Source organism: Triticum urartu, chromosome 4A (assembly GCF_056163025.1).
Source record: "Triticum urartu cultivar PI428250 chromosome 4A, HENAU_Tu73, whole genome shotgun sequence".
Taxonomy (NCBI): Eukaryota; Viridiplantae; Streptophyta; class Magnoliopsida; order Poales; family Poaceae; genus Triticum; species Triticum urartu.
The window spans coordinates 450837334-450863607 of record NC_141876.1 but is presented as its reverse complement, the minus strand read 5'-3'; positions in this window follow the sequence as shown (position 1 = coordinate 450863607).

Below are 26274 nucleotides of genomic sequence, written 5' to 3'. Positions count from 1 at the left end.
TAGGGTCGGGTTTCTTTTATTTTTTTCCTATAAAAGTTCGAAATGTAATGAAAATCTGCCGTGTTTGCATTAATCTCAGCCGGTGTATATGAACTTTCACAATAATATACATATTGTAGGAGTACTAGCAAGATGCCCATGCATTGCACGGAAGATCAAGATCTTGTGGGAGAAAAGGATGAACGAGGGAAAGCCTTATCTGCAAATGTGGAGAGGAGTGTGGGTAAATTGTCATAGTTTCCTTCCTATCCGTTACATATAGATCGGACGGCCTATATTCCAGGATCGGGCACATCTTTCTACATCTACGGGAACCTACGAAATGGTTAACATAAATTGCCTCTCTCTCCTCCCCTGATTTTCATGGTGGTGGGCCCCTCCCTCCCCCAATCTACAATCAACAACTCACACGTTTCACATTACGTTAATTACGTAACCGGGATTATGTAGGTGTAGCATTACTCGTCCTAAAAAACCCAACTAAGCGAACCTCCCAGCATATCGCGCGGGAAAAGACCCGGCCGCGCCGTTTTAGTCAGGATTATTGGATTACTAGTAGTAGTATCGATGGATCGCGTGAAGCAACATATTTTTTTGAGGGGGCGAAGCACCTAGTTTAAAAGGAAAAAAATGCGGTACACTCACATCACTCCTGTCGCGGTCGCATTGCACCCCACACACGTTCGGTCCTGCACACGGCTCACACAAACAGAATGCGCTTCGGCTTGCCTCTTCACTGACACGTGGGACTACACTTGGAGAAACCGACCATGCGCCAAACTCCCCCTGCCCACCGCGCGAAAATCCTCCCCCCACACCCAAAAATTCCCCCCAAATCCGATCCAACCGCCCTTCGGCCAACTAGCCAATAATATTCCCCAAACCCTGTCGGATTTCGGGTTCCGGCAGACCCTTGAGGTTCGAACACTGGGGTGCGCGCGGAGATCTCTCCCCTACCGATCTACGTCCAATCTCCGCACGTGATCTAAGCTGGAAACAACGAACAACACAAGGGACACAAGGTTTATGCTGGTTCGAGCCACCGTTGTGGTGTAATACCCTACTCCAGTGTGTGGTGTGGTGGATTGCCCCAGGGGCTGATGATGAATAGTACAAGGGAAGAACAGCCTCGCGAGAGGTGTTCTTGAGCTGGTGCGATGAACTGCTAGGGTGAGTTCTGTCGACTCTCTCTCTCTCTCTCTCTCTCTCTCTCTCTGCTAGGGCTCTACCAGATTTCTGGATGCCCCTCTACTCTGTGTGGCTAGTTCTACTTATAGAGGCCCTGGGCCTCTCCCCAAATAATGAGTGGGAAGGGCGCCAACACTTGGCCATTTTGAAGGGGAACATATAGTACAAGTTATCCTTACCAAAGGTGGTCTTCGGCTGCCAAAAGCACTGGTGATGACGCCGTCTTCGGCTCCACGGTGACCTCCGTCCTGCCGCTCTGCTGGTCTTGGTCTTGTTGCACCGGAATGGCAACCTTTGCCTGATGCCTTGGCCTGCGCTTGCCCCCTTTGCACCAAAGGGGAAACAAGGACACTGCGCAGGCCGGCGCCTGCCTGGTCTCGATCGTCATGGCTTGCGTCACGGGTTCCTCGCGAGGTATCCCCGCCTTGATTTCTCCGCCTCCTCGCGAGCCTGCCGGATGAGGCCGCCTCTGAGGAAGCTTCCTGTCGTCCGCCCCGCGAGGCTTGGCCCCTCGCGAGGGTCTTGAGCTTGAGCTGACGAAGATGGGCCGCGCTGGGCCCCCACTTGAGCCACACCGCAGGCCGCAGGCAGGCAAGTCTGGGAACCCCCGTTCCCAGAACGCCGACAGTATCCCCCGGGCCCGAGGCACGCCCGGGCTTGGCCTAGCAGGAAAGCGAAGGGGCAAGCGTGAAGCGCTGCGGGCCCCAACAGCCTGCGGCCTTGGGTGCCGTGTGGTGATTGATTGGACGTGGGCGTCGACGCTTCCCCACGACGCCTTGTTACGCGCCCGGCTAAGCGGACCCGTAGTTGCACATAGTTGTTCCTCCTTTCTGCTGCTCGCCCGCCTCCTACCTTTCCTTCTTCCTTGAGCTCTAGCCTCCGCCGCCGATCCGGCTCAAGTTCTTCCTCCTTCTCACCGCCATGGTGCCGACGAAGAAAGGAAGGGGAAAGAAGTCTGGGCCTTTGCCCTGCACACCTCCAGCGGCGACCCCCGCCGTCGCCCGGTCGATCATACGCAATCCAGAAGCTTTGGACAAGGTCCGCTCTGCCCTTGCAACTATCTTCAATGAGTGCGGAAGGACCACGACCTGGCCTGCGTCCCATGCCTCCCTTGATAGGATCGTCACAGAGTTCCGATTCTTCGTCGATGCCCCATGGGCGGGTCTGGTTCCCCCCTTTTCCGCCTTCTTCAACACGGTGCTCTCCCATTATCAGGTCCGCATGATGCATCTCGGGCCAGAGTCCATTACTCTTCTAGCTGTCTTTGCTTTTGTTTGCGAGGCGATGATAGGCATTCCTCCTTCCGTGGCCCTGCTGCGCCACTTCTTTTCCTTGAGCCTGAGCGACCCCACTCAGTGCTCAAGGTGTGTGAGCTTCTTCGCCGTGCCAGAGACGGCCGCTTCAGGGATCGACTTCAGCCTTCCTTCTCCTGAGGCCAGGTTCAGAGAGCGGTGGCTGTACGTGGACGTTGGAGTGCCCAACCCTCTGCTCTCGCATCCGACCTCGCCTGCTGTTCCCCACACGGGTTGGGATCACGAGGTGCCCGTGAGCCCCCGGCTTGCCTTCGTCTGGCGCCGCTTCCAGAGTTTGAGGGCGCTCAACGTGACAGCGCCCAAGGTGGTGAAGGAGTTCCTCCAATGTCGCATTGCTCCTCTCCAGCGCCACTCTCGCCGGATGTGGGACTTCGTGGGGGCACAGAGACCGCATGCGGCTTCAGGTGGAGGACTTGGCGCCTGAAGCGCTGCAGACGGTGCTCAGGGTCTTGACTGGCGATCCTTCCCCAGGTAGCCTTTGGAGTAACGGTGTCCTCTTGTATCTTTGCTCTGGCAGGGCCGATTTTGTGAGGCAGATGCCCAGCTTCGACGAGTGGGGACTGCGCCCTGCTGGCTTCATGGGGCCCCGCGAGAACCCAGCCGCCGTGGTTGCTTCCCCTGCCGCCCATAGCAGTCCTTCCTCGGGCGACAGGGCGGGGAGACGAGAACCAGCGGGAGTTGAGGCGACCGATGACGAGGTGCCGACGCCGCGAGAAGTCTTGAATGCGGCATCTCCCGAGGCCCGCCCTGGAGCGGCGTCAGGTGCGGAATTGCGGCCTGTGGTTCCTGAGGCCCGAGCTCCCGAGCCCCCAGCTGTTCCTCGTGAGGCGACGCCTGACGGTGCCCCCCAGGCTGACTCCTCCAGCGCTAATCATCTTGACGCTGCTTCCACACCAGTGGTCGACCCATGCGCCGGGTGCTTAGGTCGGTTCCGCATAGACTTCGAGGCCCTCCGCAAGAGGAAGGAGGCCTCGGGTGGCAACGACCGCCCTTGCCGCCTGTTGAAGCACAGGAAGTACCTTGCCATGGACGAGTAAGTCTTCTTCTTTCCTTGTTCATTTACTTTGCTATCCTTGCGACTAAGTGTGGCCCTTTCAGGCCCTGCCATGCGGAACCCGCTGAGCCAGCCCGGGAGCCGTCCCCCAAGCTTCGCCTTCTCTGCTGGCCCTGGGCTCGCCGAGCTCGAGCGGCACCCCTGCTGCCAGACCAGTTGAGGGAGTGGTCCGTTCCATAGGGCACCTCGAGCCTGCGCGCCCGCTGTCCTTTCTTCATGAGTCCTCCTGGGGCACATCCGGCCTGCCCCGTGTTCCTCCTTTGATCATAGATGGGGAATGGCTGGAGTCTGTCTTTGAATTCTCCTCCGTGGGTGGACCGACGCCAGGCCGGATTCCCAGAGAGGTCCATCCGGTGATTGCTAGGGCGCCAGCCCCCAGCCCCGCGCCAGGAGGGGGCCTGCTGCCTCGGGGCCCTCCGCATGCTCTGGTGGAAGAGGGTGATGCAGAAGACGTGCTCAGGCGCGCTCGGGAGCGACGTTCCCTTCATGAAGAGTTCCTCCAGAGGGCGGCGGATGCGGTGAGCCGGATCGGGCAGAGCTTGCTGACGAGGATGCGCGCCTCGAGGCCGAAGGTTTGTGCCTTGCTGAGGAGAGGCGCAAACTAAAGGTAGCCATCGCCCTCGCGCATCACCAGCATGATCTTGAGAACGCGAAGGCTGAAGCATCGCTGGCAGCTTCGTGGGAGGCCTGCTCCCAGGCCGTCGAGGAGGCTCCGGAAGCAGACCGACGACGGGAGGATGCGGAGGAGTGCGCGTGGGAGCTCCTGGCCTGGGGTAACTCCCTGGAGCAGCAAGTGGAACTGTGCCAGGCGGCCCTTGAGTCGATGGAGGGGGCCCCTGTTGATCGGGCGGAGCTTTTGAAGTGCGAGGAGGCGCTGACGCTGGAGGCCACCGAGCGCAACCTTGATCTTGAGCGGTTGGAGACGAGGGAGAGCTTGGTGGCTCGGGAGGAGGATGACGTTGCCGCGCAAGAAGCCCGGGCCCAAGAAGAAATCGATCGTCGCGTGGCGGAAGCTCGCTCGGTGTTCGAGCGCGAATACGAGACGAGGTTGGGGCTGATCAAGGCCGAGGCTGAAGGCAGGACTGCCCCTGTCAGGACCTTGATTCCAAGTCACATTGATCTAGCCGGTAACACCTCATATCACTTTGCGGCCTCACGCATGGTATTCCCACGGGTGTCGCCTTACCATGGCCCGGGACCGTTTGTGCCTTTTGGCTCACGTATATGATAGTGTCGCTAGCATCCATATGACAGAGAACCCGGGCCGACATGGCTAGTCGTTAACCCAGAGCGGCACTAACCTATGGGGACAGGCATACATGAATCACATCGAGCATGTCGGTCAGCAGCTTGTGAATTTGGGCGGTAGCACTGGGCTAACAGGACTCCGGGAACCCGGGCTGTAGCAGGCTAGGCAGGACTCCGGATGTCACCGCGTGACATTTCCCCCAAGGGACAGACACAGGAATGATGTGAAACAGATGCCGGCCAGTCAAGTGTCCTGAGCAGTAGTGCTGGGCTAACAGGACTCCGGTGAACCGGGCTGTAGCGGACTACTATGGCTCATGGAAGCACTAGACTACATTTCCCCATAAGAGAGGCTGCCAAGGATAAACAACTAGATTGTCGGATCCCACACATACCAAGCATTTCAATCATACACACAATATGCTCGATATGTGTAAATACAACATGGCATCACAACATAACTCTACAACTCAAGTATTTATTCATTAGGCTCCGAGGAGCGAGATATTACAAACATGGGTATCATGACCCAACAATCATAGCATACAAATCAAAACACATGCGGAAGCTTAACATGTTCGGGTACAGACATCTACAAATGAAAAAGGCTGAGAAGCCTGACTATCTACCAGATCCTGCCTAGGGCACAAGATCGTAGTTGAGGTATCAAGGTAAACGTCGAAGTCCACACAGAACTACTAGCGAGACTGACGTCTCTCTGCAAAAACATAGAGTAGGCAAACGTGAGTACAAATGTACCCAGCAAGACGTACATCAGAACTAGCTACATATGCATCGGTATCAACAAAGGGGGGGGTGGTGGAGTTTAACTGCAGCAAGCCAGCTTTGACTCAGTGGCTAACCTGAACAACGACCGCAAGCAACTCTTTTGAGGTGGCGCACACGAGTCCATATATTCACCATTCAAGACACCACTATGGATCCGCTCCCGTCTCCCTACGAGAAGGCCATCCATAGCACTCACACTTATCTTGCGAGTTTTAGAGTATCCACTTTCACTTGTCTATGAACTATGCAAGGGGTCCAAGTTTCCATATCCGAGGAATCCGGCTATTCGAATAGATAATGATAACCCTGCAGGGGTGTACTTCTTCACACACGCTCCCACCACTTATTGTCGTTTACACGACATGTACTCGGCAACCTTCAAGCGGAAGCCCAACGAGGGTGTCGACCACGACCTACCTAAACACTCAAGTCTCTAGTCCAGGTTTATCGCCTATCTAGGTTCCATAGTAGGGAGTCCAGCCGAGGTTTCCACATACAGCCCCGAACGATGTGAACAGGGTTCCCGAGACACCAAACGGGCACCCGGTACACCGTGCCACGGTGTCTCTACCGCATCATAGGCCACCCCTAGGGTCAGCGCTACGCACGGCCGCCAACACATAACCTACAAACACCAGAAACTAGTTGCAACTCCTGGACAGAGTACTAGGGTGATTAAGAAGCCGAGAGGGTCAATTAAGGATCCCAATGAGTGGTAGTAGCTGTTCATGGATCACAGACACAGAACTCAGTTCCTGAGGACGGTTTCAATGAGACAACCCACCATGTACTCCTACATGGCCTCTCACCGCTACCTTTACCAAATCATGTTCACACACTTAGCTCACACACAGTAGGACATGTTCACACACCTCCGATTCATCCCCGATGAATCAGACCTGACACAACTCTATGCAACAGCAGGCATGACAAACAAGCATGAATGAGTAGGCACATCAGGGCTCAAACAACTCCTACTCATGCTAGTGGGTTTCATCTATTTATTGTGGCAATGACAGGTCATGCAGAGGATAAGGGGTTCAACTACCGCAGCAAGTAACAGATGAATCGTTGTTGTCCTAATGCAGTAAAAGAGAGGAGGAGCGAGAGAGTGGGATTGTATCGGAATGAACAAGGGGTTTTTGCTTGCCTGGCACTTCTGAAGATAATATAGTTCTTCATCGGTGTCATCGATCACGTTGTCAGAAACATCGTCGTCTGAGAGGGGACGGTTACGGGCAAACAGAGAAGGACACAATCAATGCAATGTAACAATATGATGCATGAATGTGACATGGCAATATGCTATTGATTAGCCTAATGCAACTAGCAACAAGTTAAATGGAGTTGGTTTGAACACTAGGTTCAAATTCAAACTCCATATGTGCTTTCTTAAATGCCATTTAATTAGTTTGTCCTAAACAGCAATTTTAACTTGCTCAAATATGCATGAAAATGCCATAAACAGATTCCTTGATTTTGTCTGATAATTTTTCATATATAACTTATTTCATTTGGAGTTACGGATAATTTTCTATGAATTTTAGAAGTTTTGGCTTTTTTCTGGAATTTTCTGAATTATTTTAAATCCAGAAAATTATTAACTGCGTCAGCATGACGTCGGTGTGACGTCAGCAAGTCAACAGGGGCGGCCCAGGTCATACTGACCGGTGGGACCCGCGTGTCAGTGTCAACAGGGTTAATTAGCACTAGGTTAACACTAAAGCTAATTTAGTCAGAGGCTTGGGCCCACATGTCAGTGACCGGAGGTGGTCAAACCCCCTGTCAAAAAGGTCAAACCCACCGGCGTTTAGCCGCCGGCGAGGGCTGATACGGCGGCGCGGCTCGGGAAAACGCTACAGGGCCTCATTCGAAGCGTGCTTGGGTGCGTTGGAAAGCCCTTGCTCCCGCGCGTCGAATGGTGCATGTGCGGGGTCGCAGGGAGGCCGGAGCTCACCCGAGTGGAGCCCGTGACGGCTACCGGAGCTCGGGTTCGAGCGGCGCAGCGCTATGGTGCACGAGAGGACGAGCTGGTGGCAGACTTAGATTGCTGCGGAGCTGCTGAGCACGTAGTCGTGCTCGGGCATGAGCTTTGCTAGCTCTGGTTACGGCGGCGACAAGAACGGCGGCGGCCGGCTCTCGGCTCCAGTGGAACCACGATCTAGAGAGAGCAAAAGAGCACGGGGAGAGAGGGGTTCGGTGCAGAGGCTCACAGCGAGGTCATAGAGCAGCTCAATGGGCCCGGGGAGGCGGCGGAGACGGCGAATTGGACGGCGGCATCTGGCGGCCGTGGATGGGGAAGAAAGGTCAGGGACGGCGCTTCGGTGCCCTTCTGGTCGCGTGGATCGGTGACGAGGACGTAGACGAGGCGGCGGAGCTCTTGGATACGTCGGAGAGGCGATAGGGAGGCTGTGGCTACGACAACTACGAGCGGCAGCGACATCAGCGTTCGGCCGTGGCGGTGCAGAGGCGAGGAAGAGAGAGAGAGAACGAAAGAGAGGGAGGGTTCGATCCGGACGGCACCGCAGAGAGGGCTCGCGGTGTTGTGCTGGCGGGGAGGCAGGCAAGCAGGTGGAGGCATGGCGCGCTCGGGCGCGTGCGTGCTTTGTCATGCCTCTTCCTATTGGCAGAGGAGGAAGATGACTGGCGGGAGGGCCAGGTGGGCTGGGCTGCACAGTTGGGCCGCCAGGTGGGCTAGGTGAGCTCTTCTCTCTCTCTCTCTTCTAATTCTTTCTGTTTTGCATTTTCTGTAATTTTTTTTGATTTAGTTTTTAGACACTAAATCATTTTTTTTGTTTCTGATAATTCTTGTAGGGACTAGTTGGATTATTCCAAAGCCCTTCACCAAAGATCAGAAATATTGGACATATATTAATTAATTAATAAATATATATCCAATGCAAATAGTTATTGATTTAATTCAAAGGCCCAAAATAAATATCTCTGAGATTCCAGAAATATTGTTTTAAGTTTTACCTCTTGCCAATATTTTCAGAGACTAAGAGGAACATTTTCTTGGACTTCTTTGAAAAGATTTTAATGTTGATTATTTTTGAAGTGATTTATGAGGGTTTCAACTAACCTCAATTCAACTTTCAGAATTTAGACATGATGCATGATGCTCACTCAGGTAATTAGCTACAAGCAAAATCTAGGGCTGTGACAACTCACCCCCACTAAACAAGAATCTCGTCCCGAGATTCAAGACGTGAGGTAAGAAGATAGAGGGAACACCAATAAAGAATCTTCATGATCCGATTGCCCTTCTCGAAGATGTTGATTCATTGCATCATGTCGATCTTGACATCCTCGTTTTTGAGATCTTCATCCACGCGATGACGACAGAAAGAAACTATACTAGGATTGATCTTCTCGAAGATCAAGCTACAAGATCCACTCGCGGAATGAGATGTTGGAACATCTTGAGTTGAGACACAGAACACATCGAGGGGGGTGGAAGAGCAAACGGCAGGGTTTGATTTGGTGGACAACAATTCCACGCTTATAAAGATGGTGGATGGTGTCAAGGTGGCGAGGAAATAATTGCCATGATTCCGTAACGGGGCACCTTGGAAAAAGTGACTCGTTGAACTGTTCCCTTAAGTGGCAAAAAGAATTACTTTTGATCCATAGACCATTGAAACTCTCTATACCAGCCTAAGGCAATTCTCAATCGATCGTCTGGAAGAGTCCGAAGGAGTGGCATACTCAGACTAGGATGGATGATGTGGACTACCTTGTTGAGGACAACGCAATGGATGATTTTTGCTTATCATCGGAAATGGATGGGACCCGTGGTAGGACCACTTTTGAAGATGATCCTTGACAGCAACTGCTGAGAAGGATAACCCATAGGAAATTGGCACAATGGGGTGCAAACTAGGAACAAAATGCAAATGTTGGGAATGTTCCAACCATCATATCTGCCTAAGATTCAGATCTGGTTGGAAATAGGATATTTCAGACAGCATGTCTGGAAAGAAAGTTTGCAACACCAACCAACGAGACGGAGTTGCGAGATTCTCGGGAAATGAACTATGATAGCAAGCTCCAAAAATGAGCTGGTTCTGCTACATACGTGTGAACACACTGTCCAAGACAAGCATGATCACTCAGTAGTCTTATAGTAAAACACTGCCGAAGTTCGGGTGAGGAACCATCATCGAGGATATCGAAGTCCTTGCATAAGTCTGGATTAGCTCTTAGGAGGGAACTTCTTCTCCTTGAACAAATCAATCAGTGGCTTGGTGTGCTACGGAATTCATATGGAACGAAGATGGTTAGTCTAACAGACCACAGAATACTTGGCACGTGCATGGCTGACTTGGATGATTCCAAAGGAAACAAAACACACCTTTCTCAAATTCACGGCGGCAACTTACATCAATGCACGTGATTCGAGGAAGTCACTTCTTTCATCCAACATATACTTCATGAATGGGGCATGAAGAAAATGCTTACACAAGTTTCCAACACTAGCTGGATGTTCAACACAATCATGGAGGGGACAAAATGCTGCTGATGGGCTCAACAGCGACTCGTCGGAATTTCCATATCACCGGACTTCCACCATCATGTGAACACGGTGATAGCATTGGTCAGACCAAAAGATGTATTGGTGTATGCTCGAGGGATCAACCACGAGTAAGACAACATTACAAAAATCGTTGGTTCTGATTTGACTTGATGATAGCGCATACTCAAGTCAAAGTTTTCACAAGGCAATAGATCCAACAACTGATCACGAGGACCAGCCAATGGAGATATCATCTTTCTTCAACACACACACAGAAGATATCCCTTAGAGATGAACTAAGGTAAGCAAAGCTTCTACCTTCCAACTCTCCAAGTTGTTGTCTACCTCAACCAACTAGCTCAGGGATATCCAACACAGATTCTTGGAGAAGGGGTGATTTATAAGAAACCAACTTGATCACGAACTCAACATAGCGGTCAGGTGACAACCAGGTAATACTTCCGAGAAGATCTTCGGAAAATCACGAACCACCGATATGCTACTAAGCTCGAGAACAACCTTGCTTTTTAGGGCAAGACGATGGGACCAAGAGAGTGATGGATTGCCACAATCCTATCTCATTGATTGAAGAGTGCACCGAAAATAAGGACTAGGTAGCACGATCCATCTTAGGATGATGATTCAATAACCGACACACTAAGAATGATATTAGTGTCCATTAACTACCGAGCAACACGGTTGCTAGGAGTATTGATTTCACACATCATGGTTCACTTGCCGGCATTCCGGTTGCGACAACACGGGACCGAGGAATGAAAAATGATGGCAAGAAGTATCACTGCGTCAAATATTCATGAGGGATGGTGCAGTTCTCATGACAATCCTGACATAAAGGGGGTGATACCCCAGGGTAGAACAGAATCAAAAGCTGGATTGGCATTTTGATCTGCGGAATACAACTGCTTTGACCCAATCCTAGGGATGGACGAGGTACTAGAGTTTGTTTCTCCTAGTCATTCTAAAATAGAATGGCTTGATAGACCACAAGAATAATAAGCATTGATAACACGGATGCACAATTACTCCTGGATATCAATTGATAGACGATGGTCGGATAACAAATGAAGAGGGACAACTCAAGGGGACATATATCTTTCTGAGTTGTGGATGCATAGATTAATATGTCGAACCAAGTTCAACAGGTTTCTTCCAGATAACCCATGCAGAAAGGTAGAACTGGCAGAATCACAATTATGAATGGAGAACTCCACAAGAGTACTCTGATTGTGATATTTTGGTTCAAAGAACATCTGCATTAATGGTTCATGGTATTTGGAAGAAGGAAATACCACAGACCTCGAGGACTGTTGCAAGGTTACTAATATCTTAAGGGAACTAGAAAATACTAACAACATGAAGTAGGGTGAATCTCGGGTTCAAAAACCCAGGAGTAGAATACCTACTACTAAATGGCATCACGGGATGCTTTCGAGAATGGTGGCCAGAATCATCACACCGGGAACACAAGGAATTGCTAGATTACTAGGTGACTCCCTAAGACACCTAGGGTTATAATAATAGCTCCAACATATATGTCGAGGTAATAGAGTACCTCAACTCACCGATTAGTGTGGTTAAACTGGCCCAAAGGAACGTCGGTAACAGCAGGAAGGAATTTGCAAATGCATCAGACTAGTTAGAAACCTGGGATGACTGGGACAGCATAACGACTGTAAATGCTCAAAAATATTGGAGACATCCTGCAAAATGGTGGCATAACCACTCAACAACATCACAATATCAAAGTTCTGAGGTGATCTGCCAACACATAGAAGTAGTAGGAACCGAACTCGGGCTTGAATCCAACAATCTTAAGAGTCTACAGATTAGTAATACGTGATCCTCATAGAAAGATGAGAAGCCTAGTTCTTAATCCCCATAGAAGAGAAGAGGTTGACTCAGTTAAGAAGGCCATGAGGTATAATGAGTAAAAAAGCCTTACGTTCCCTTCCCTAATCAATTCCCTTACATAACTAAAGCATTTCTAGGCTCAACTTCGACCAGTTTGGCTTGGCAATCCTACAGGCAGTCAGACTCTAATACCAACGCTGTTAGGACCCTGATTCCAAGTCACATCGATCTAGCCGGTAACACCTCATATCACTTTGCGGCCTCACGCATGGTATTCCCACGGGTGTCGCCTTACCATGGCCCAGGACCGTTTGCGCCTTTTGGATCACGTATATGATAGTGTCGCTAGCATCCATATGTCAGAGAACCCGGGCCGACACGGCTAGTCGTGAACCCAGAGCGGCACTAACCTATGGGGACAGGCATACATGAATCACATCGAGCATGTCGGTCAGCAGCGTGTGAATCCGGGCTGTAACACTGGGCTAACAGGACTCCGGGAACCCGGGCTGTAGCAGGCTAGGCAGGACTCCAGAAGTCACCGCATGACATTTCCCCAAAGGGACAGACACATGAACGAAGTGAAACACATGCCGGCCAGTCAAGTGTCCTGAGCAGTAGTGCTGGGCTAACAGGACTCCGGTGAACCGGGCTGTAGCGGACTACTATGGCTCATGGAAGCACTAGACTACATTTCCCCATAAGAGAGGCTGCCAAGGATAAACAACTAGATTGTCGGATCCCACACATACCAAACATTTCAATCATACACACAATATGCTCGATATGTGTAAATACAACATGGCATCACAACATAACTCTACAACTCAAGTATTTATTCATTAGGCTCCGAGGAGCAAGATATTACAAACTTGGGTATCATGACCCAACAATCATAGCATACAAATCAAAACACATGCGGAAGCTTAACATGTCTGGGTACAGACATCTACAAATGAAAAAGGCTGAGAAGCCTGACTATCTACCATATACTGCCGAGGGCACAAGATCGTAGCTGAGGTATCCAGCTAAACGTCGAAGTCCACACGGAACTACTAGCGAGACTGACATCTCTCTACAAAAACATAGAATAGGCAAACGTGAGTACAAATGTACCCAGCAAGACTTACATCAGAACTAGCTACATATGCATCGGTATCAACAAAGGGGGGGGGTGGTGGAGTTTAGCTGCAGCAAGCCAGCTTTGACTCAGTGGCTAACCTGAACTACGACCGCAAGCAACTCTTTTAAGGTGGCGCACATGAGTCCACATATTCACCATTCAAGACACCACTATGGATCCGCTCCCGTCTCCCTACGAGAAGGCCATCCATAGCACTCACACTTATCTTGCGAGTTTTAGAGTATCCACTTTCACTTCTCTATGAACTATGCAAGGGGTCGAAGTTTCCATATCCGAGGAATCCGGCTATTCGAATAGATAATGATAACCCTGCATGGGTGTACTTCTTCACACACGCTCCCACCACTTACTGTCGTTTACACGACATGTACTCGGCAACCTTCAAGCGGAAGCCCAACGAGGGTGTCGACCACGACCTACCTAAACACTCAAGTCTCTAGTCCAGGTTTATCACCTATCTAGGTTCCATCCGCAGGGAGTCCGGCCGAGGTTTCCACATACGGCCCCGAACGATGTGAACAGGGTTCCCGAGACACCAAACGGGCGCCCGGTACACCGTGCCACGGTGTCTCTACCGCATCATAGCCCACCCCTAGGGTCAGCGCTACGCACGACTGCCTACACATAACCTACAAACACCAGAAACTAGTTGCAACTCCTGGACAGAGTACTAGGGTGATTAAGAAGCCGAGAGGGTCAATTAAGGATCCCAATGAGTGGTAGTAGCTATTCATGGATCACAGACACAAAACTCAGTTCCTGAGGACGGTTTCAATGAGACAACCCACCATGTACTCCTACATGGCCTCTCACCGCTACCTTTACCAAATCGTGTTCACACACTTAGCTCACACACAGTAGGACATGTTCACACACCTCCGATTCATCCCCGATGAATCAGACCTGACACAACTCTATGCAACAGCAAGCATGACAAACAAGCATGAATGAGTAGGCACATCAGGGCTCAAACAACTCCTACTCATGCTAGTGGGTTTCATCTATTTACTATGGCAATGACAGGTCATGCAGAGGATAAGGGGTTCAACTACCGCAGCAAGTAACAGATGAATCATTGTTGTCCTAATGCAGTAAAAGAGAGCAGGAGCGAGAGAGTGGGATTGTATCGGAATGAACAAGGGGGGTTTTGCTTGCCTGGCACTTCTGAAGATAATATAGTTCTTCATTGATGTCATCGATCATGTTGTCGGAAACATCATCGTCTGAGAGGGGACGGTTACGGGCAAACATAGAAGGACACAATCAATGCAATGTAACAATATGATGCATGAATGTGACATGGCAATATGCTGTTGATTGGCCTAATGCAACTAGCAACAAGTTAAATGGAGTTGGTTTGAACACTAGGTTCAAATTCAAACTCCATATGTGCTTTCTTAAATGCCATTTAATTAGTTTGTCCTAAACAGCAATTTTAACTTGCTCAAATATGCATGAAAATGCCATAAACAGATTCCTTGAATTTTTCTGATAATTTTTCATATATAACTTATTTCATTTGGAGTTACGGATAATTTTCTATGAATTTTAGAAGTTTTGGCTATTTTCTGGAATTTTCTGAATTATTTTAATTCCAGAAAATTATTAACTGCGTCAGCATGACGTCGGTGTGACGTCAGCAAGTCAAAAGGGGCGGCCCAGGTCAAACTAACCGGTGGGACCCGCGTGTCAGTGTCTAGTCTAATTATCAGGGTTAATTAGCACTGGGTTAACACTAAACCTAATTTAGTTAGAAGCTTGGGCCCACACGTCAGTGACCGGAGGTGGTCAAACCCCCTGTCAAAAAGGTCAAACCCACCGGCGTTTAGCCGCCGGCGAGGGCCGATACGGCGGCGCGACTCGGGAAAATGCTACAGGGCCTCATTCGAAGTGTGCCTGGGTGCATTGGAAAGCCCTTGCTCCCGCGCGTCGAACGGTGCATGTGCTGGGTCGCGGGGAGGCCGGAGCTCGCCAGAGTGGGGCCCGCGGCGGCTACTGAAGCTCAGGTTCGAGCGGCGCAGCGCTATGGTGCACGGGAGGACGAGCTGCTGGCGGAGTTAGCTTGCTGCGGAGCTGCTGAGCACGTAGTCGTGCTTGGGCGCGAGCTTTGCTAGCTCTTGTTACGGCGCCGACAAGAACGGCGGCGGCCGGCTCTCGGCTCCGGTGGAACCACGATCTAGAGAGAGCAAAAGAGCGCGGGGAGAGAGGGGTTCGGTGCAGAGGCTCACAGCAAGGTCATAGAGCAGCTCAGTGGGCCCGGGGAGGCGGCGGAGACGATGAATTGGACGGCGGCATCCGGCGGCCGTGGATGGGGAAGAAAGGTCGGGGACGGCGCTTTGGTGCCCTTCCGGTCGCATGGATCGGTGAGGAAGACGAAGACGAGGCAGCGGAGCTCTTGGATACGTCGGAGAGGCGATAGGGAGGCTGTGGCTATGACAACTACGAGCGGCGGCGAGATCAGCATTCGGCCGTGGCGGTGCAGAGGCGAGGAAGAGAGAGAGAGAACGAAAGAGAGGGAGGGTTCGATCCGGACGGCACCGCGGAGAGGGCTCGCGGTGTTGCGCTGGCGGGGAGGCAGGCAAGCAGGTGGAGGCGTGGCGCGCTCGGGCGCGTGCGCGCTTTGTCCTGCCTCTGCCTACTGGCAGAGGAGGAAGATGACTAGCGGGAGGGCCAGGTGGGCTGGGCTGCACAGTTGGGCCGCCAGGTGGGCTAGGTGAGCTCTTCTTTCTCTCTCTCTCTCTCTCTCTTAATTCTTTCTGTTTTGCATTTTCTGTAATTTGTTTTGATTTAGTTTTTAGACACTAAATCATTTTTGTTGCTTCCGATAATTCTTGTAGGGACTAGTTGGATTATTCCCAAGCCCTTCACCAAAGATCAGAAATATTGGACATATATTAATTAATTAATATATATCCAATGCAAATAGTTATTGATTTAATTCAAAGGCCCAAAATAAATATCTCTGAGATTCCAAAAATATTGTTTTAAGTTTTACCTCTTGCCAATATTTTCAGAGACTAAGAGGAACATTTTCTTGGACTTCTTTGAAAAGATTTTAATGTTGATTATTTTTGAAGTGATTTATGAGGGTTTCAACTAACCTCAATTCAACTTTCAGAATTTAGACATGATGCATGATGCTCACTCAGGTAATTAGCTACAAGCAAAATCTAGGGCTGTGACAGGCCCTCAGGGCCAAACTGGCTGAAGTGACGCGTCGTGCAGACTCCTCTATAGCCGCCCTCAGCGCAGCACAGGCGGAGCTGTCCTCTTCCCGGGCCGAGCAGCTTCTTCTCCAACAGAGGGTTGATGACGCCGAGGCCATCGCGTGGCGGAATGAGGACGAGATCCGTCGGCGGCGGGTCCTGGAGCGTGAGCATGCCCCCATGCTTCAAACGCTCAGAGAAAGGGCCAACACAATTTTGGGCAACATCTGCGAGGCTGCCGCCAAGGAGGCGCACGAGGTCAACTACGCCGGCAACCTCCAGTTTTTCACTGATGTGGTGACGCTTCCGGAGAACCGCTTCGAAAGGTCCAGTTGGCTTGCCGAAGAGACGAGCCGAGCCTTGCTCGGGCGTGCATTCTCCCACGTCTTCAGCTATCTGCTGGACAGGGACCCCCCACTTTGACTTCGACGCTGCCATCGCACCCGTGCCCATAGCCGTCCGGGGCGCCCTGGCGCGATGGGTGGAGGGCAAAGTGGACGCCCTCGTTAGGGCCTTTGCGTCTGATGATGATGGCGTGGTCGTGGACGAGCCTAGCACTGACGGAGATGCTGGCGGCGGCAATGTCAACGACGCCAACGATGCCTCCGAGGATGCCCAAGAAGACGCGGTGAGTGATATGTCCAACTGACCGCATGTCACTGTTGTTTATCCTGCACGAAGAAGGTTCGGGCTTGGCCCTGAAGAATGTAAGAGCATTGTGGGAGGGGTAGCCCCTCATGTAAAGGTTTGCAATTAGTACCCTGGTAAGTATAACGTTGCGTGTGAACTTAGCAGCTGGCCCGATGATGAGTCAGCTGACTTGTGTACCTTCCGACCCCGACGAGTCCTGAGCGGGCCTGCGGGGGCCGCTGTACCTTGGCTGTACCTCCGCTGTACCTAGGGAGAGGGTGCGGCAACAGCGGTCCTGGCTGTAAAACGTGCCTGGCCCGGCCCGGCTCGCGAGGGGCTCGCGAGGGGGGGATGCTAACTTTGGACGCAAAGCCGAAACCAGAACGTGAGAGATTGCTCGAACGAGACTAAACACCCCTTCCCCCAAACACACGCAAGCATCGAGCTCAAATCCAACTTAAATCTAAATCGAAGAACTTGTCAACAAGGAAAGGCAAAAGCGAAAGGCCGCGTCCGGCACCTAGTCTAGTCTTCGATGTCTTCTCACCAGCGCGGAGCTAAGTGCTGCCACTGGGCGTGGGCGGGAGCCCCCGACGCCCGAGGGCGGCTCTCCAGAGACTCCGGGGCGTGTACAGCCCCACTCATTATTACGTGAGAGTGTCACGGGCGGCGAGCTTCATAGGCACTGGTCCTTCTTCACAGGTACCGGCCTTGCTTCATATCGCTAGGCGAGGGCCCCGCCTTGCGCCACACTCTGCCGCCATCGACGGCGACCGGAAACCAGGACGACGCCAATGAGGCAGAGCGGTCGCCAGCGGTTCCCCTGACGACCACGGGTCCCCTGCCGGGGGCAGGCCTTGGGGATCCTCCCCGACAGGGGGCCTACCTCCTGAGCACGCCTTGCTCCGACCGCCGCGGTGACGAACCCGAATCTCGGCCCCTCTCCTGTAGCCCCCTGCGCCCTCCTCCTGAGGGGTATGAGGCTGCAGAATTGGGGCAGCCACCTGCTATGGCGACCTGTATCTCCTGCGACCCATGGTTAGCATAAGCTTGCTCCTGAGGGATGAGTGGTACCCGATAATTGCCGCCGCCGGTGCGGTTGTCGAGGCTCTCCTGGGGTTCCCAAAAGAGCTCAGCTTCTGGCGTCTCCTCGTCCCAGCCTGGCCCAAGGAACGAGCCATGATCTTCTTCCAGTGCGCACCCCTGATCCACCATGCGGCGCACATAAGCTTCCGGGGTCGCCGCCCCGTGCGCCCCGCCGTAGCGCCCCGCATGCCATGCAGCCTGGCTTGGAGCGCCGTCTTGGGGGTGATGGTGCGGCGGTCCGCCGAGGCCGAAGGCCGCGGCGTGCACCCCTTCGCTGGCCTGAGAGGGGGCTGGCGTGACTTGTCGCCTGGTGCCGGCAGAGGTGTTGGCGCCGGACGGGTCTTGGAGTCCACTGGAAGTCGCGTGCGTGCGCACGATGCCGCCATGCGGCCCGCCTTGGGTCTGGGGTGGTAGCTGGACGCAGAAGGGAGGTGTTCCTGAGGCGGCGGCGTCCAGGAGCTTGGCTTCTCGCTCCAACAACATGTCACGGCCGCCCTCCAGTAGTCGGCACCGTAGCAGCTCTCGGGCCACCGTGAGCGCGGCCCTGGAATTCGCTTGCTCTCGCCGGGTGTACGGTGTCGTGGCCGCGGCGTGGTCTGAGGCCCTTGCTACAGCCCACACCTGCCGTGGTGTGAGGGCAGGCGGCGTCTGGCCACGTCGCCCGCGCCCCGCAGCGCCCTACGGAGTGCAAGCTGCCTGAGGCGCAAGGTTGAGGTCGCCCTGGGCTGGTGCTACGACGTGGGCGGGCCACGCTACCCAGCCGTCGGCGTTGGCTGCCGGGTCGGTTGACATCTGGACGGCAAAGCGACAGAACACAATGTGGAGGAAGAAGGATTCCGGCGCACCCCTACCTGGCGCGCCAAATGTTGGATTTCGGGTTCCGGCAGACCCTTGAGGTTCGAACACTGGGGTGCGCGCGGAGATCTCTCCCCTACCGATCTATGTCCAATCTCCTCGCGTGATCTAAGCTGGAAACAATGAACAACACAAGAGACACAAGGTTTATACTGGTTCGGGCCACCGTTGTGGTGTAATACCCTACTCTAGTGTGTGGTGTGGTGGATTGCCCCAGGGGATGATGATGAATAGTACAAGGGAAGAACAACCTCGCGAGAGGTGTTCTTGAGCTGGTGCGATGAACTGCTAGGGTGAGTTCAGTTGCCTCTCTCTCTCTGCTAGGGCTCTACCAGATTTCTGGATGTCCCTCTACTCTGTGTGGCTAGTTCTACTTATAGAGGCCCTGGGCCTCTCCCCAAATAATGAGCGGGAAGGGCACCAACACTTGGCCATTTTGAAGGGGAACATATAGTACAAGTTATCCTGACCAAAGGTGATCTTCGGCTGCCAAAAGCACTGGTGATGACGCCGTCTTGGGCAACACGGTGACCTCCGTCCTGCCGCTCTGCTGGTCATGGTCTTGTTGCACCGGAATGGCAACCTTTGCCCGATGCCTTGGCCTGCGCTTGCCCCCTTTGCACCAAAGGGGAAACAAGGACACTGCGCAGGCCGGTGCCCGCCTGGCGCCTGCCTGGTCTCGATCGTCATGGCTTGCGTCATGGGTTCCTCGCGAGGTATCCCCACCTTGATCTCTCCGCCTCCTCGCGAGCCTGCCGGATGAGGCCGCCTCCGAGGAAGCTTCCTATCGTCCGCCCCACGAGGCTTGGCCCCTCGCGAGGGTCTTGAGCTTGAGCTGATGAAGATGGGCCGCGCTGGGCCCCCACTTGAGCCACGCCGCAGGCCGCAGGTAGGCAAGTCTGGGGAGCCCCGTTCCCAGAACACCGACAAAACCCCCTCCCCCTGTCCCCCTCCACTCCATTCGCTCCGCCAAAGCCGCCATCCCCGCCGCGCCGATACGTCGGCGCCGCGGTTCGGCGATCCTCTCGCTCCCACAGTATGCTCTCGTAGACTGCCGTCCTCTAGCCGCGCCGCCACCTCTGGCTACATTCTTGTGGAGGCGCACGGCGGTCAGCGCTGCCACCGCTGGCGATGTTCTTGTGGAGACGCATGGCGGTCCGCTTCTCCCACGGTACACGCATTCTAGACTGAGGCCCCGTTCATGTGGGTGTAGCGCTGAATGTTAGCTGATAGACACTGTTAATCTCACTGTTTGCCGAAGTAGTTTACTGTCAATATGCTCTTCTTAAGAAGCTTCCTTGCCCTGTTCTGCACTCAATCTGCTTAGCTGAGATGGCATGCCAAGGCCGATTAGTTGCTAAAATATCCTGCCATATATTTATTGTGACATAGATTGCCATGGTCTAGTAGCCAATCTGTTAGCTGAAATAGCTCTACACCATTTTATACTCGATCTTTGTTGCTGTGATGGCCTTCGATAGTTTGATGGCTGTGTGCTCGGCCTCATTAACTGCTGAAACAGCCTGCCATAATTTGGCACTCAAATCTGTTTGCTGAATTAGCTTTACATATATTTCGTTACTTAGATCTGCTCGTCCAAATATCTTGCCATAGCTTTAGACATCGACCTAGGTATTTTTTTCTGGACTTCATAAAAAAGCATATATGTTTTTCCTGTAATATCTAGTAGAAGAACTAATTTGTATGTCTAACAGATGGACAGGACTTGGATAACTTCTGCTCAAAGATTCTCTACCGCATATGTCGAGGGGGTTGAAAACTTCATGAACTTTATCAGAGCTGAGTACGGTGGTCCGAAATCAGATGTGCTCTGCCCATGTAGCAGTTGTATGAATTCAGTTACAAGACCCCAGTCAACTGTGCAAAATCATCTACACTTGTATGGGATGTCGGTCACATATACTAGGTGGGTTCATCATGGTGAAGCTGTGAATGTCAATGTTATTGACTACGTGGAAGCAGCAGATCACCATCTTGATCTGCCTGATGCTCAGGTGGAAGAGGAGGAGGAGGTGGTGGTGGCGGAGCCAGTGAATTTGACCAACATTGAAACAATGCTACGAAATGCTCGTGCATTCCGTGAACTTTCACCTATAGAAGAAAAACGATGGGCCCGCATGTTGGAACAATGCAACGTTGCTGTCACCCCAGGAAATAAGCTGTCAGTATTCTCAGCTATGGTCATCTTTCTTCAGGTGAAGACATCTGAGCGGATGACCAACAAATCATTCGATGCGGTGTTGGTTGCTTTCCGCGAATCTTTCCCAGATGCGTCTGAGCTGCCACACACCTACAGTAAAATGAAGAATTTCCTTCGTGCAGTTGGAATTGGATATGATATGATCCATGTTTGTAAGAATAATTGTGTTCTGTTCCGGAAGGATTATGCCAACTTAAGTGAATGCCCGAAATGCAAATCATCAAGATGGAAAGATGGCGATGCTATGAAGAGGATTCCTCATAATGTTCTGAGACATTTTCCAATTACACCAAGATTGCAGAGGTTGTTTCATGATGCTGAAACAAGAGAGGATGTACTGTGGCATTCTAGGAACCAGATGTACAGAGATCAGAATGTAATGAGCCATCCATCTCATGGTAGTGAGTGGAAAAGCTTCAATGATAAACACAAAGAGTTTGCTGCTGACCCGATAAACATTAGACTTGGCTTAGCTTCAGATGGATTTAACCCATTTGGCCACCAGAGCGCCACATATAGCATGTGGCCAGTGCTTGTTATCCCTTACAACATGCCTCCAAATGTCTGCACCAAAGAATCAAACTACATGATGGCCTTGCTCATCCCAGGTCTAAAAAGTCCTGGAAAGGATTTTGATTTGCTCACGGAGCCTCTTCTGGAGGAACTTCAACAGCTATGGAAGGGTGTTCTCACTCGAGACCTATATAGCAGCCCACCGGCTGATTTCTTTCTATGTGCTGTTATAATTTGGTGCATCCATGATTATCTGGCTTTGGGCACTATGTCAGGGCGAGCGACACATGGTTACAATGCATGTGTTCGCTGTGACAGGAATCCGGTGTCGTACGCAATACTTAGCAAGATCTTTTACATTGGACACCGCCGTTTCCTTGCCAAGGACAAGCCGCAGCCTAGAAAATACCGAAGACATGTGTTCAATGTAAAGCATGAAAACCGTGATGCGCCAAAGAGGCTCACCGCCGATGAGTTGCAAGTGGAATTAGAGAAGGTCAGGCATATTACACCAGGAAACCATCCTGGTAATGGTAGCAGGAAAAGGAAGCGTGGCAGGGTAGAAGAGAGATTATTGTTTACCCGCAGGTCCACTTTGTGGGACTTGGAGTATTGGAAAGATTTGGATCTGAGGCATAATCTTGATGTGATGCACATTGAGAAAAATATATGTGATAGCATTATCGGCACACTACTTAATATTGAAGGCAAGACGAAAGATACCTTAAAATCTAGGATTGATTTGACACACCTGGGTATCAGAAAGGATTTGCAGGTGCAAGATGAAGGTAAACCACGGGATATGGCACCAGCTATGTACGTCTTGGACAAGGTAAAAAGAAAAGAATTCTGCGAGGTCCTGTCATGTATGAGATTCCCACATGGATTTGCTTCCAACCCTGAAAGGAGAGTCAGTGCAGATGGAAACAAGGTAGAAGGGTTGAAAACTCATGTCTGCCACGTCCCACTTCAAAGGGTTTTACCTGTTATCCTTAGAGGATTGGGCTGCCCTGACTTATACTGAGCAGTTGCAGAGTTGGGACAATTCTTCAGGGAACTCTGCAGTAGGAATATCGGGATAGATGCTTTGGAGCGTCTTAGAGACAAGATACCAACTATCCTATGCGACCTTGAGAACATATATCCTCCAGCCTTCTTTGATGTGATGGTGCATTTGGCTGTTCATCTACCTGATGAGGCACTACTTAGAGGTCCAGAACAGTATGGCTGGATGTACCCTATTGAAAGGCGGCTAGGCACTTTCAAGGGCTATGTTAGGAACAGAGCTAGACCCGAGGGTTCCATTGCAGACGCCTACATTGCTACAAAAGCGTTGACATTCTGCTCAAAATACATTGAAACAGCTGATCAGCTTAGCAAAGAGGTGGGTGAAGACAATCCCGGGCTCAATGTTTTCTATTATTCTGTTTGAGTTACAGGGAAGAGTCGACAAGAGGACAAACCTAAAGATTTGGAAAAAATGGTTTGGTATGTGTTGAATAACTGTCCTGAGATACTACCTTATATCAAGTAAGTGTAGTACTGCAGCTTATACATCATAATCTACTAAACTTGTAGCACATTCTTATATATTTAGATGTTTGACGCAATCACTATGTTGTGCAGCATCTACAAAGAGGAGTTACTGCCGCAAAATCCAAGAAACATTGACAAACTGGTTATGGCAGGATTTGCGAAATGGTTCAAGAACCATGTAAGCTTTTGAAGTGCACTGTCAGTTTTTTTTAATATATTGAGTACATAAGATGATGAGCTTATCTATTTTCTAACCATAGGTTAAGAAGATGCGGGAGGATGGGCACGTAGTTGATGATGCCCTTTACTCACTAGCAATGGGTCCTGATACTCGGGTAAGACATTATGAATCTTGCGTTGTTGGAGATGTGCGCTACAACACCCTTGCACGAGACGAAGGCAGGAAGACACAAAACAGTGCCATCATGAGCATGGATACGTATGACAAAGAGACAACTGAAATGTATGCTAACATAATAGACATTATTCAGTTGCAGTATATCTCCAGTTTCGAGGATCATCGGTGTGTGGTTCTGTTGTGCTGTCGTTGGTATAACCTGTTTTCCTGGATCGCAAAACCCAGAGCTGATGATTATTTCAAATCCATCAATGTCAAGGTGGCTTACCAGACCAACGGGCCTTTTATTTTGGCAAATCAAGCAGCACAAATATTTTTCTTGGAAGACACATTTGCACGTAGCGATGACTGGAGAGTATTGCAAAGGTTTGAGCAGAGGAATTCGTTTAATGAAGTTGCACAACAAGATGATGCTTACACTGCTCCTGATGTACAAGATAACACAGATGTTCCTAATATCTTTGAGAACCATCACGTCAATGACGCCGGCGAAAAGATTGCCTGTCGTGCTGTGGACATACAAGAGTTGATCAAGAAGAAGCCAACGTTCGAGGACATTGTGGACGAAGAAGAAGATGCCACTATGGGGAATTACGATTCAGACTGATACACAAGGCGAAGATGTTGACACTGCCGCTGCGGATGATGATTACATTGCTTTTGTCGTATTTTCTTGTCAGAAGACGTTTTTTATCTACTATGTGAAATTGTGTTTGCTATGACAACTGAAACCTGATGAACATGTTGTTTAGTATTTTGCTGTGAGAACATCACTTGTTATGTATGATGATTTGTGTTTGGTGATTGTATGACAACTAAAAGATGATGACATTGTTGTTTAGTTGTACTCATATTTTGCTGTGAAACTTGAATTTGATGACATAGTTTGCTGTTGGACTGCAATTTGCTCGATGTCTTCGAATGAGAACAAAGCTGACCCGACAGGGCCTCTGCTATTTATTTATTTATTTATTTATATGAGCAAAAGGGAATACCCCCTGATTTCCGTTAATAGAAATCAATAGATGTTCACAACACTACGCCCAGCCTGCTACACAGGTTTCGTTCATTACTAGTTTCAGCAAAGTGCTCATGTCGTAGCCACTGAATACATCACAAGTGCTACATACACTGCAAATAAAGAGACAATCATCCTACAGAGCACATAGATTTTTCCCATTATGTTCACAAGCTCTTTCATCTCCTCATTGCTGCCAAGGCCGTTCAGCAGTTGTTGCTTGGCCATGATCAGAGGAACTGCATCTTTAAGCTTCTGCTCTGCATCTTCCTCTTCTGCCGTTCCTTTAGTTACTTGTCCAACACCCCAACCTGCTGGTATTGGGATTCCTCGGCTAACCAAATAATCAGCGTAGTTGCATTCCCCCACATCAGCAACTTCCCAGAAATACAAATCACCCGAATCTTTCCTTTTCTGCACGAATCAAATTGGTAGATCATCAACCAAACTATTAAAAAAAATCAACAACTGAAAGCAGCAGAACAACACTTAAACATATTATTACCCCATGATTCGGGCATTTGTAGAAGACTCGGACAGGGTTGCGGATTGTGGTTGAGACGCGACGGATGACTCTGCGTGATTTGCAGCAGTGGCACCACACCAACGGCAGCGGGTTGCGATGAGCAATCGGCTGCGGTGCGCGTGCCGGCGAGGGTGTGATGAGACCCACAAGCGATGGTACGGGTTGCGACTTGGCGCATATCTGGTTGTTGCCTGCTGAAGAGCAGGTGGACGAGCAGCCAGTGGACATGGTTGCTACGGCCAGAGCTTCTGATGCTAGGCAGAGTAAGTAGAGAAGAGGAGAAGCGAACGTTGGATATGTCAGTATCATTACTTGGAGAGTATCATAGCACCATAGATAGTCATAGTCTAGGTTTGGATTCGAACCAGCTACAGGAGCACGTCTTTCTTTTTTCTAAAACTCGGCAACGTCTCATTACTGGTACACTAGCTTGTTCTGTACGCCTTCCCAAGTCTTTGATTTTCTTTCCCTTTTTTTGCGAGGAAGGAAGGAGGACAAAATTGAGAGTTCATGGGACTCGAACCCAAGACCTCTCGGTTGAAAACCAAGGGTGCTAGTCACTTATGTGGCGAATGTTACCTGTGAGGAGGACGGCAGACGAACGCATTTTCCTCGCAGTTTTCTTCCTATATATAAAAAGTATGCTACTTGGTGTCCGCTTAGTCAACAAAACGATTGTCCCAACCTTGACCGTTGGATTGACATTCAACGTCTGTTGCGTTTCTTCATTCTCTTCTTCCCCGAGCCGCCAAAGCCAAACCAGCACCGGCGGGACCGCCTGCTCCCGCCTCCCACGGCTGGCTGTGATATGCCCCGGCTCCTGTTCGTTCCCGTCCGAGGCCTCACCATCGTCCTCCGCCTTGGTTCGCTCGCCCAGGCGCCGCCCTCCGGTCTTGTCAACATGGTCAACAACCGAGAGGAATAAGGAGATGACTGCACATGGTGAGGATGACAGTAGGGACCCAGCAGCTCGCGCAGTAATTTTGATTTTTCGGGACGGAGAAGGGTATCAACTGGGTTGTGTGGGACCCGTGGCCCGTCTAGCCCAGGCTTTTATTTCATATGTTTAGCGCATGACCAGCCCAGTTTGTTTTTTCCTTTCTGAAAATTGCTAGCCAGCTATTTTGTTTTTTGTAGAATAACCAACGTAGGCCTACTTGCTTTTCTACGCCCTGCTGGGCCGGAAATCTTTCAAGACGAG